Source organism: Alternaria ethzedia, assembly GCF_023757985.1.
Source record: "Alternaria ethzedia strain BMP 0044 chromosome Unknown scaffold_52, whole genome shotgun sequence".
Lineage (NCBI taxonomy): Eukaryota > Fungi > Ascomycota > Dothideomycetes > Pleosporales > Pleosporaceae > Alternaria > Alternaria ethzedia.
The window spans coordinates 136,138-149,309 of record NW_026056245.1 but is presented as its reverse complement, the minus strand read 5'-3'; positions in this window follow the sequence as shown (position 1 = coordinate 149,309).

The following is a 13,172-nucleotide window of genomic DNA, read 5'->3' as shown; positions in this document are numbered from 1 at the left end:
AAGATCTAGCTTACTACTTTATAATAAGTAAGTAGAACTATATAGTAGTAAATAAACTTACTCTACTCTTATCTATTTAACGCACTACTCTCTTACTTTCTACTCTTTTTCTCTCTCTATATATACTACTACTATTATACTTAACTATTAACTATTATTATAATATCTAATAGTAATACTCTCTACTCTAATATTACTCTTAGCTACTACTAATTAAATATAAATCTACTACTAGCTAAGCTCTTACGCGTCTTTTCTACTAGTCTAGTCTAGCGCACTAAGCGTAATACTAAGTCTAGTAAAGTATCTACTACTTTACGTAGTTAAGATTCTAGTTATAAGTAATATAGAACTAGTAGAAATAATAGTAATTTACTTACTATTACTTCTAATTCTCTAACTAATACCTAAAACACTCTTAGCTAAGGTATAGAGATTATCTCTTTCTCTACTATTTACTATACTAAGCTTAGCTAGTAGAGTACCTTTAGCTACTCTATACTTTCTAATATTATAGAATTAGATTAGCTAGGTAAAGATACTACCTAGGTAAAGCTTATAATAGTTTCTATTACTACTAATAAACTATATAACGTCTACCTTAGTAGCTATTAACTATAGTTAGTCTAAGATAAGTTATAAGTATATATAAAGCTAAGCTATAGTAATAGCTAAGTATACTTAGAGATCTTTAATACTAATAATAAGAATAATAATAAAACTAAATAGTATAACTTAAACCTAGGCTAAGAATCTATTATAGAAGACACTTACTTTACTATTACCTCTAATAATAACTTATAAGCGCTTACTACTAACTAGCCTAGTCTACTATATACTCTCTTTACTAAGATTATATATAAACTTAAAAAAGTAGCTTCTACGCTATATATAAGTAAAGACGCTATTTCTAAAAAAGACTTTAATAAGTATATTAGAGCTATATCTAGATTAGAAGTGTAAAATAAAAAGCTTTTTATTAGAGTCTAGTACTTAGAAGCTAAGACTAAGAAACTTTATACCTCTCTTAGCGCTGCTAAAGCTTAGAACTAGAACCTTAAGAATAATATTAATATACTTTAGGTACTATTATTCTTCTCTAATAATATCTATAATAATCTAGTATACACTAATTTATAAGAAGACTATAACTTTAAGAAGTAAGATATATATAAGTTCTATATATTATATATAGAGTACTATAAGAAGTATAGCGCTATTAAGAAATAACTAGTTAAAAAGAAAGTACGCTCTAAGTATTACTATAAGTAGCGCGCTAAGAAGAATAAAAACTATAAAGATATTATATAGTAGAATAAGGCTTTAGAATAGTAGCTTATTCTAGCTACTAATATAAATATAAAGCTAAATAAATCTACTATCTAGTAGTTACGTTAGTATAATAATATACTCTAATACCTTTAGGTATTTAACTCTACCTTTTAACTCTTTACCTTATAATAATACTTTTTAGTAGAATCTAAGCGCTATATCTAGCGCGTTAACTATTACACTACTTCTCTAAATTCTTACCTAAGCTAGCGTAATATACCTTATAAACTAGAGCTTTATTTCTTCTAATATAATATACTACGTAACTAATAGTATTACTTTTACTTCTTACTATTATAATTACGCTTTTACTTACGTAACTACTACTTTATAAATCTACTAAATATAAACTCTTACTAGTATATTACGCCTCTATATAATAGTATCTAGACTATATAGAAAGTTACTTTTACTATTAGTAGTAAGCGTATAACTACTTTTAAGCTTCTAGATATTAAAGTGTAGAAGAGTAGTAATACTAGTAAGAACTACTTAAAGTAGTGCTATCTTATAGTTTAGAAGTATAAGACTTTCTCTATAAACTAATAGATCTAGTACCTAGAAGCTAAGATTAATAGTAATATCTAGGTTTATATTAAAGACTTTATAGATAACTTCTATTTATATATAAATATTCTAGAAACTCTTAATACCTACTTTAGTTACTCTACTTTTAAGTAAGTTTAGAAAGCCTAGACTAAGATTAGTAATAGGTCTTTTCTTATAGATTAAATAGAGAAGTTTACTAACTAGTAAGGCTATTTTATAGTAGTGCACTAACTAACTAAGATAGCTAACACTATTATAATCTTATACTATTAATAGTAGCTTTATCTATAACTTATCTAGGCTATATCTATTAGCTTTAATAATAAATAAAAGAATACTTTTATTAAGTTTCTTAACTCTATTTACAAAGTAGACTTAATATAGTAGTAGATTAACTAAGATAAGACTTTATTAGCTCTTATAACTACTAATAGTAAGAATAAGTTCTATATATCTAAGGCTTGCACTTATTTACCTAATAACTATAATACTAATTAGAAGAATAAGTCTATATAAGGTTAGTAGTAAGAAGCTATCTCTTAGTATATCTAAGTATAAAAGAATACTATAATAAAGGCTTAGGTTTACTTCTAATATAGTAATAAGAGTTATTAAGCCTATAATAAGAAGAGCTATCTAGTATTAGACTAGAATAAAATTAAGGTAAAGATTAGTAGCGTCTACCTTAACGCTCTTAATACTAAGTATATAGTTAACTTTAATAATAATACTAACGCTAATATCTAATTAAACGTAACTACTAATAATAAGAAGAAGTTAGATAAGATAGATAATCTAGTATTAGAAAACTAAATACTTCTAATACTAGTTATATTTAGAAGCTAAACTAGTGTAAAGATATCTAGTAGAACTATAAGATACGTAAGTATTATAATTATCTTAAGGTTACTACTACTAGACTTCTATTATTAGACTTAGCTTCTAACGTCTACGTTTATAATATCTCTAATTACTATATTTCTATAGTAACTACTATAGATTACTCTAGATCTACTAACTAGCTACACTATAACTTATACACTATAGTGTATCTAGAGTAGTAGTAGAAAACTAATACTCTTATTAACACTAGAGCTAGTGTCTACTTTATAAACTAATAATAGGTTAAGAATAATAGTCTACTAACTATAGTAATATCTACGTCTATTAGACTTTCTCTTACTAATAGTAAGATTATTAATACTCTAAATAAAGCTATAGAGCTTCTAGTTAAATATAGTAGCTATACTTCTATAGTAATATACTTTATAGTAGATATTAGTAAATATAATCTTATCTTAGAAATAATATAGCTTAAAGATTATAACCTAATACTTATCTTTTTACTATAGAGTATAATATTTAACTTATATTACTATACGTTATTCTATTTTAACTATAGCTTACTAGAAATAGTCTATAGTAATAGTACTTCTTCTAAATTAGAATTGTAACGTATAAGTCTACTAGGTAAGATTTGTATTATTACTACTAAAGCTACTTATCTAATAGCTACGCGCAACTCTAATAAAGCTATTTAGATCTAACTAAAGAATTAGAAAAAGCTTACTAATCTACTAGATAATAATAATAACTATAACTTAAATATCTTTAAGTGTAAGATTATAGAGCTTACTACTATTAGTTAGAAGAATTATAACTACTATATAAAGAAAATAGATAGCCTCTATATTAGTAAAGCTAAGATCTATAAGTTAGTTTCTAACTAGCTATATAAAAAGATACTAGACTTATTTAATCTAGTTAATGCTAGTAAGCTAGCGCCTTACTATCTAGAAGTTAACTATAAGATTAATACTAATAAACATATCTATAAGTCTAAGATATATAGTCTAACGTAAATAGAAATCTACACTATTAAAGTATATATTAACAACATACTCTTATAAAGCTTTATCTAACTATCTACTTTACTATACACTTTACCTATTCTTATTATTAAGAAACTAGATAGTAGTTTTTATATTTATATTAATTACTATTAACTTAACGCTATTATAAAAAAAAAACTATAATACTCTACTATCTATTAAGAAAACTCTTACTTATATAGTAAAGGTAAAGTAGATAATAATTATTAATATTATTACTACGTTTAATACTATTTATATTAAGAAAAGTAATAAAAAGAAAACTACTTTTCTTACTTATTATAAGTTATATAAATATATAGTTATACTCTTTAGATTATATAACGTACTTAGTATGTTTTAGACTTTTATTAATAAGATCTTATATAAATATTTTAATAATATTTACACTATCTATCTTAATAATATACTTATCTATATCTATAATAATAATAAAGCTACTTATAAAGCTAACATCTTTAAAGTTCTTACTAGAATCTATAATACTAGTCTCTATCTAGATTCTACTAAGTATAAGTTTAAAGTTAAAAAGGTTAAGTACTTTAGTTTTATTCTTACTATAGATAGTATAGAAATAAACTCTAAGAAAGTCTCTATAGTACTTAAATAGTAGGTACCTTATTTAGTTAAAGATGTCTAATTATTCTTAGACTTTACTAACTTCTACTATTACTTTATTAAAAAGTTCTTTTATATTATAAAAGTACTAATAGAGCTAATACGTAAGAATAGTAATAGAAAGAACTAATATTATTAGTTCTTTTTAGCTTCTAATAGTAAAGTAGTTATTATATTCTATTAGCTTAAGAACGCTTTTAAGACTATAGAAGTTCTTATACACTTTAACCTAGATCTAGAAATATAGTTAGAAACTAATATATCTAACTTTATTATAGCTACTATTCTCTTCTAGAAGAATATACTTAGCGTTCTATATCTAGTTACTTTTCTATTATATAAGATAACGCTAGCTAAGTATAATTATAAAATTTATAATAAGAAACTCTTAGTAATAGTTAACGCCTTTAAGAAATAGCGCTTTAAGCTTTCTAGTACTAATAATTCTATTAAGGTATTATCTAATTATTAAGTTTTTTAAATATTTATAACTATAAAGTATCTAAACTAATAATAGATACACTAGACTAAGTTTCTTATAGAGTTTAACTTTCTTATTAAGTACTACTCTAGAAAGTAAAAGACTAAGCTAGATACTTTAATAAAACGCTCTAGTAACTTATCTAAGATACCTAATAACGCGTACTAATAACACTAGCTTTAGATTATTATTAAGCTAGACTAAGTTAATCTAGAAGCTTACGTCTATTTAATTTATGTTACTAAGAATAGAGGCTTACGCTATATAGTCTACCTTACTAGTTTAGAATAAAACTATTACACTCTCTCTAAGAGTATTTCTACTATTACGTAAATATTATATTAACTTAGTAAAGAGAATAATATTTCTAAGCGCTATACTTTACTTACTACGCTATCTAGAGTTAAGCCTAGAAGAGAAGAAAGTAGCGTTTTAGCTAGCTTTTCTACTAACGTTATAGCTAATAATATTATAGCTTTATTTATTATAACTCTATATAAACTTATAGCGCTAACTAACTCTATAACACTATTAACTATAATACTACTAATTATAACGCCTATTACTACGCCTATAGTTATACTACTAGTTATATCTTCTATTATATTACTTATCTTACTACTAACTAATACTCTAATTAATAAGTAGCTACTTATTACGTCTATACCTACGCCTACGCCTACGTCTACTAAAATATTAATTAAGACTTTACTTAATAATATTAAAAAGATATATAAGAATAACGTAGTGCTATAAGTAATTATTAAGGCTAAGAAGAATAGACTATATAGACTACTATTTAAGCTTATTTATAGTAAAGAATATCTTAGATTAGAGCTTAGTAATTATAAAATTACTAATAACCTACTATATATATAAAGTAAGGTCTATATACCTACTAGAGTTATATATACTTAAGTTATTAAGCATATCTATAAAAGCGTATATAGTAGCTATAGTAGTAAGTATAAGTTATATACTAAGCTTTTATATTAGTATTACTAGCTACGTATAACTATAGACATTACTAAGTATATTTACACTTACTTAATCTATAAAAAAAGTAAAGCCTATAGAGAAAGTAAGTATAGTTTACTTTATCTACTTCTAGTTTCTAATTAGTATTAGTTTAGTATTTCTATAGACTTTATTACTTATCTACCTTCTTATAAGTATAATAGTTAAACATTTACTAATATTTTTATAATTATTAACTAACTTACTAAGAAGAAGAAGTTTATTTCTATAGCTAGTATAACTACTAATACACTAGTAGTTATATTTATTAAATACGTTTAGTAAGAAGAACGCTTTCTAGAGAAAATTATTTCTAATTATAGGTCTTAGTTTATATTCTACTTCTAGAAGTACTTTTGTTAACGTCTTAGTATATAACTTAAGTTCTCTACTACTTATTATCTCTAAACTAATAGATAGATAGAAAATACTAATTTATACCTTAAGTAATACCTCTAGTTATATATAAACTATAACTAGAATAACTAGGCACTATTCTTACTAATAGCTAAATTTAAAGCTAACTCTAGCACTAGCTTAATAACTAGCAAGTTACTATTCTTTACTACTAAGAGCTATAACTTAAGAAGTAGTATTAAACTACCTACGCTAGTTATAATCTTACTTACTATACCTACGCGTAATAAAAGCTTAAATATAAATACTTTTATAGACTATATTAAAGCTTTATAGAATAAACTACGTAAGTTAATATAGTAGGTCTAGGCTAAGTAAGCTAAGTATACTAATAAAGGCTACTTACCTACGCTATTATTCTAAGTTAGTAACTACGTTATATTAGATACACGTAACCTTTAGATATATTAACTATTAGTCTTTTTAGATCTAAAAAACTATAGTCTCTTTATAGTAGTTTACGTAATTAATAATACTATCTATAAGCTAGACCTTTTTATAAATATAAAGTATATTTATAATATCTTCTATCTATAGCTTCTTTACTTTATTAATAAGGTACTACTCTCTAGATAGATTTCTAATCTAGAGGTTTCTACTAAATTTAACCTAGATATTAAAGACGCTACTAAGTATACTATAGAAGCTATTAAAGACTATTATATTAATACTAATCTTAAGAACTCTATATTATAAGTATAAAAGAGTAAAGGTAAGAAAAGCTAAAAGCTTCTTTAGTACCTTGTATAGTAGACTAACTATTCTAAAGAATCTAATAACTCTTCTTAGAAACTCTACGTAAACCTTATTAACACTACTAATACTATAATTTACTATTATTATAATTACTCTAATAAACCTACTATACACTAGAAGTTTAATTCTTTTATTAGTAAGTAGAATATGCTAGTTATATAACTTTATAACCTTAACTACGCTTAGATAATAGTTATCTAATAACTAGTAGTTATAATAATATTATTAGAGTTATTCTATCTATAATACTCTTAGTTAACTTAGTAACTTTATTATAAAGTAAGGCGTAAATAATTACTAGAAGCTCTATAGTAATAATAGCTAATAATAGTAATAGTAAGACTAGAACTTAGTATTAGTTATACTTACTAATATTAAGAGTATTAACTAGGTTATGCCTTTACAAGAGACTTACTAAAACTATACTTATAGTAAGAATCTTACTTTATTAAGTTACTACTATTATAATAAAATACTAAAGTTACTATACTATAATAGTTTATACTTACTATATATAGCTAAACTCTTTTTTATATACACGCGCTTATATATATAATATTAACTTACTACTATAAATAACTTACTCTTATAAATAACTATCTCTAGTGTAATCTAAATAATATAAGTATACGCGTATAATAGTAGTATATATAATATACGTAATTAAGGCTATAATTAGTATATATATATATAAATAGAATATAGTAATAGAATAGAATAGATAGAAAAGGTATATAATATATTTAGCTTATTATAGCTTTTGCAAAATAGATATATCTTTATATAATAATCTCTTTGTTTTCTTTATTCTTTAAGTAAAATAGTTTAAGTATTAGAACTTACTCTCTTTTTAAAGAGAAGTAGTATTATAAATTAAACTTATAATCTTTACTTACTAAGCTACTAGTAGAGAGCCTATACGCTAAATATTAAAGTTTAGCCTATATAGCTTTCTTTAATCTATATATAATATCTTACTTAGTACTTAACTTAATATAATTATCTTATCTATTAACGTCTCTTATATCTACTACTTCTACCTCTACTATCTATAAACGTATACACTAACTCTCTACGCCTATAGCTACTAACTAAGGCCTACTAGTTATATCTAATATTAATAAAAAGAATAGTATATATATACCTAGATAAGTTTTAGTTATATCTTACTAATATATAAAATAACTATAAACATAGGTAAGACTAGAATAAAGCTTAGTATTATAGAGACTAGGTATAGTAAATACGTAGTTACTACTAGAGGTAAGACCTAGTTAAAACTTAGTTATATCTTATTTAACTAACTATATATAGTCTACTTTAATATTATTACGCCTATTATAAACTACGTTATAGTTACTCTTCTAGACTCTACTACTATTATTATCTATTACTAAGCTTATATTATACTTTAAAATAAATCTAAGTATAAGACTAAGAGATAAAGTTATAACTTAGTTATAACTAGTAGTAGTTTATAGACTTTAGTAATTTAATAAGTAGAATCTAAAGTATATAAGAGGTACTCTAAGCTAGTATTAGTAGTAGAAGTAGAGTTAGTGTAGAGAACTAACTAAGTTTTAACTAATAGTATACTTAGTATACTATCTTAATATAAAAACCTTTCTTAATAAAGCTAATATTAGATTTCTACTTAGTTAGATCTACTTTAAATTAAGATATAAAGTCTAACTTACCTTATTTTTATCTACTAGAAAAGCTTTATAGCTGTCTAAGTCTATAATAGCTATAATAAGAAGTAGTCTAAGTTATATCTTTAGATTATACTCTTATATATCTACTAAACTTATATTATAGGTATTTATATAATTATTATTATAGCTAACTTAACTAGAACTACTTTTACCTATCTACTCTATACGTATAGTAAGCTTTACTAGTTTATTATTACTTTTATCTATTTTATTAAACTATAAAATAAAACTAAGTATAGTTTCTTTAATTAGTAACGTATTTATATTAATAAGTAGATTAGATATAATAGAGTCTTTCTAGTAGATTACGTATATAGTTAGTAGAGTAGGTATTATATTAATATACTATATATCTATAGATTACTTAAGAGTTAACTAAAACTAGACTTAGTTAGTAATATACTTTATTATCTACGCTATTACTTAGATTATTATCTAGTTTATCTAAAGTATATAAGTTCTATACTAAAAGCTAGTCTTATTTAAAATAAACTACACTATTCTATAAGAATATAATAGGTATTAGAGTAAGAGGTAACTTACTCTAGTAAGCTATTTTTAAAGTCTTCTTATATTACGCCTAGTAGTTTATTAGAATTAGACTTAGATATATTACTTATAGTAGTAATATACGTAGAACTTCTTAGACTTTTATTACTAATAGTTAATCTTTAGTCTATTCTCTAAGTAGAATTCTCTATACTAGTTAGTATAGAGTAGGTTAATACTAAGAGATAACTAATATACGTCTATTATATATATTATATATAAGTTACCTCTATAGAGAATAGTTACTAACTTTAGGTAAGATAACGTAACTATATATAAACTAAGTATAGTTACCTAGTATAGATATATCTTAGAAGTACTAGCATTATTACTAATATTTATATTATAGTAATATTAACTCTTTATATACTAGTAAAGACTAGTAATATAATTCTTTCTTAGATTAGACTAAGATTAGTCTTAACCTAGAGAGTATATATCTAGTATAGAAAAGAGTAGAAGTCTAGATAAAGTCTCTTTACTATTAACTAGTAGAAACTCTATAAACGTTAATAAAAATAGAATATTTCTAAGAGTAATCTATATATATTATTATATAATAAAGAAATTATAGTTAGCGCTATAAGTACGTTATAGTAGTAGTTAAGTATACTAGTTATATCTAAGTTAAATTATAAGATAAGAATAGATAATAGCGCGTAACTAATATAGAAGAGAGGTAGTAAGTTTTAATATTCTACTACTAAGAATTAATAATACTTATAAATAGAGCTACTACGTTATAGCCTAGCCTTTTTAAGTTATAACTAAGTTATAACTTAGCTAAGACTTAGTTATAACTTAGTTATAACTTAGTTATAACTTAGCTACGCTTTAATTATTAAATTCTATAATTATAGTATAATATAATAAATACTATAAAAGATCTATAAATTAGACTAGGTCTAGACTCTAACTCTAAATATTAGCTAAGAGATAAAGTTTCTTCTAAGCGTCTTCTAGCTTCTATTATCTTATAGTAGCGTTCTATTTCTATAGCTATATCTTCTACTCTTTTAGTTCTATAGCTATAAGTATTATATTCTACTTAGCTAGTTAGTTTTAACTAAGAATATTCTTAGATACTATATAGTATAAACTTAGTGTAGACTTACGCTATAATAATATAATAAATAAGACTCTTACTATAAGTATATTAAAGAGACTATATTTATTAGTAGGTTTAATCTTAGATAAGTCTAAACTAACCTATCTTTCTCTCTATATAAGTATACCTCTAATATCTCTATATTAAAGTCTAGTTATAAACTAAGTAAGCTAAGCTATATTAGCTAATATATATAGTAATAACTAAGACTAATTATACCTACGCTTATAGTCTATTACTCTAGAGCTTTACTCTTATCTCTATCTATAACCTTAGGTCTATAAACTCTACGTTTACTATAAACTTAACTAAGTTAAGTCTTAGAATATACTATAACTAGTTAACTACTACTTTATACTATTTAAGGTTTAATAAGTTAATAGAGCCTAAAAACTATAGAACTAGCTTCTAGATACTCTTATATTTCTCTTATTATCTAGAATAATACTAAGTCTATTTTAGTTACTCTTCTCTTACTTACGCTTAAGCTTATTCTAGTTATTTATATAGGTTAGTATATAGATAATACTAAGTTAAGACTAGATACTTATATATATTTATAATACTCTTAAGTATCTAGTTATATATTTTAGTTCTACTATATATAGATATAATACTATAGTTATTATAGGTACTATATATTACTCTATTAGTATAATTCTAGTATTCTGCGCTATACACTACGTTAGTTAGATTATAACTTAGCTAAATCTATATATTTTTACCTCTTTATAGCTTTTAGTAGTAATAGATAGATTCTATATAAGTTAGTTCTTAAATTATTCTACTTACTTATGTTTGTATTACGTACTATTACTCTATTCTATATTTATAGGTTTATTTAAGATTTAGCTAAGTAAAGACTAGATATATATAAAGATCTCTTATTTATAATCTAACTATAAACCTTACTATTAGTAAACTAGTCTTCTACTATTAGTGTAAGACTCTACTTAGTCTACTCTAGACATATCTATTATAGTCTAGATAAAATTATTATATATATAAGTAGTTCTATAGTAAAGAAGCTTATATAAGAGCTTATTAAGACTATAAGTATTCTAGTTACTCTAGCTAGTTATCTCTTAGACTTCTCTTATTAGGTATATATAATAGAATATAATAATATAAGATATATAGTGCTACTAAGTATAGCTATCTAGATATACTAACTAGAGATACTTTCTAAACTCTACGCAAGTATAAGTAGACTTAGATAAATTCTAGTTTATAACTATACTTAGAAGTTACTTTATATATATATCTATAAGAATAAGTTTAATTCTAGTTTACTTTTTATAAATCTATCTAACTAGAAAGCTATTTCTATCTATTTACTTAAAAGTATTCTTAAAAACTTAGGTATATATATAAATACTCTTTATGTTAATAAATACGCGATAGAATATATATACTATATAGTATATTAGATAGCACTAAGATATAACTTAAGATATATATACTTATTAGCTCTATCTATAAAATCTAAAAAGATTACCTCTTATATAGATAGATCTTAGTAATATTTAAAACTTATATTAATAGAGATTATCTAATAAGTTTTATTTATAAAAGAAATAAGTTAGAATAAGAAGAAGTAAATAGTAAGAAAATTAGTTCTATTATAGTAGAAGTGTTTAATATACTATAACACGTTAAGTAGTAAATAAATAAGTCTAATCTAAGTGTATACTAACGTAATTATTAAAGTTAAGCTTATTTAGGTATTTAAGTTAGACTCTACTAATATATTAATTTATACGTATTATATATAGTAAATCTCTATAAATAATAGCACGTATTTAATTATAGTTAGCTAGAAATAAGTAGATTTTACTAAGTGTCTTCTTTCTATATCTCTTTAGATAACTCTATAAGCGTAGATTCTTTAGAAATATTACTATATAGGTTTAGTCTAAGTTATAATCTACGCGCTATTAATTACTTACTTAAATAAAGTTAATTATCTCTAATATTATAAATAATCTTAGCTAGATCTAAAGTAATCTACTTAAATAGCTTTATTAGAGGTAGTAGAGAGTAATTATATTTATTATAAAAGACTATAGCTATATAGAGATATATCTCTAAATTATCTAGAATAAATATATAAAAGTAATTATAGTATAGCCTAATCTTTAGATATAATTCTAGAAATAGTAGAAGTAGTTACTTACCTATAAAATATAGATAATCTATACCTATTTAGATTAAACTTAGTTATATCTAAGTATTATATATAATACTTCTTCTACTTTAACCTAGTTTAGTCTACTATTATATACGTTTCTTAATATAAAGTATTCTAACTATTAGTAAAGTAGTTACGTAGAAAGAGTATTTCTAAGTATAAACTCTTTAGTAACTTATATATATAGTACTAACTACGTTTACTTAAATTACTAAGATAGTTTTAATATAGTAAATACTATATTAGTGTATAGGCTAGTAACTACGTATATAAGTATACACTTAGTAACTTCTATATAACGCACTAGGTATAGCTAGTAAGAAATATTTTAGATAAGTCTAAACTTATATAATAATTCTACTTATAATATAAGATAAGTATATAGATATTTAGATTATAATTCTTACTATATATAATTTCTTTATAATAGGCCTTAATCTTACCTATATAAGTTCTAGTACACTACTTAGTATAGACTTAGAAGAGACTTAATATATAACTTATAAAAAAGTATTATACTAGACTATTCTCTTATTATTAAATTAAT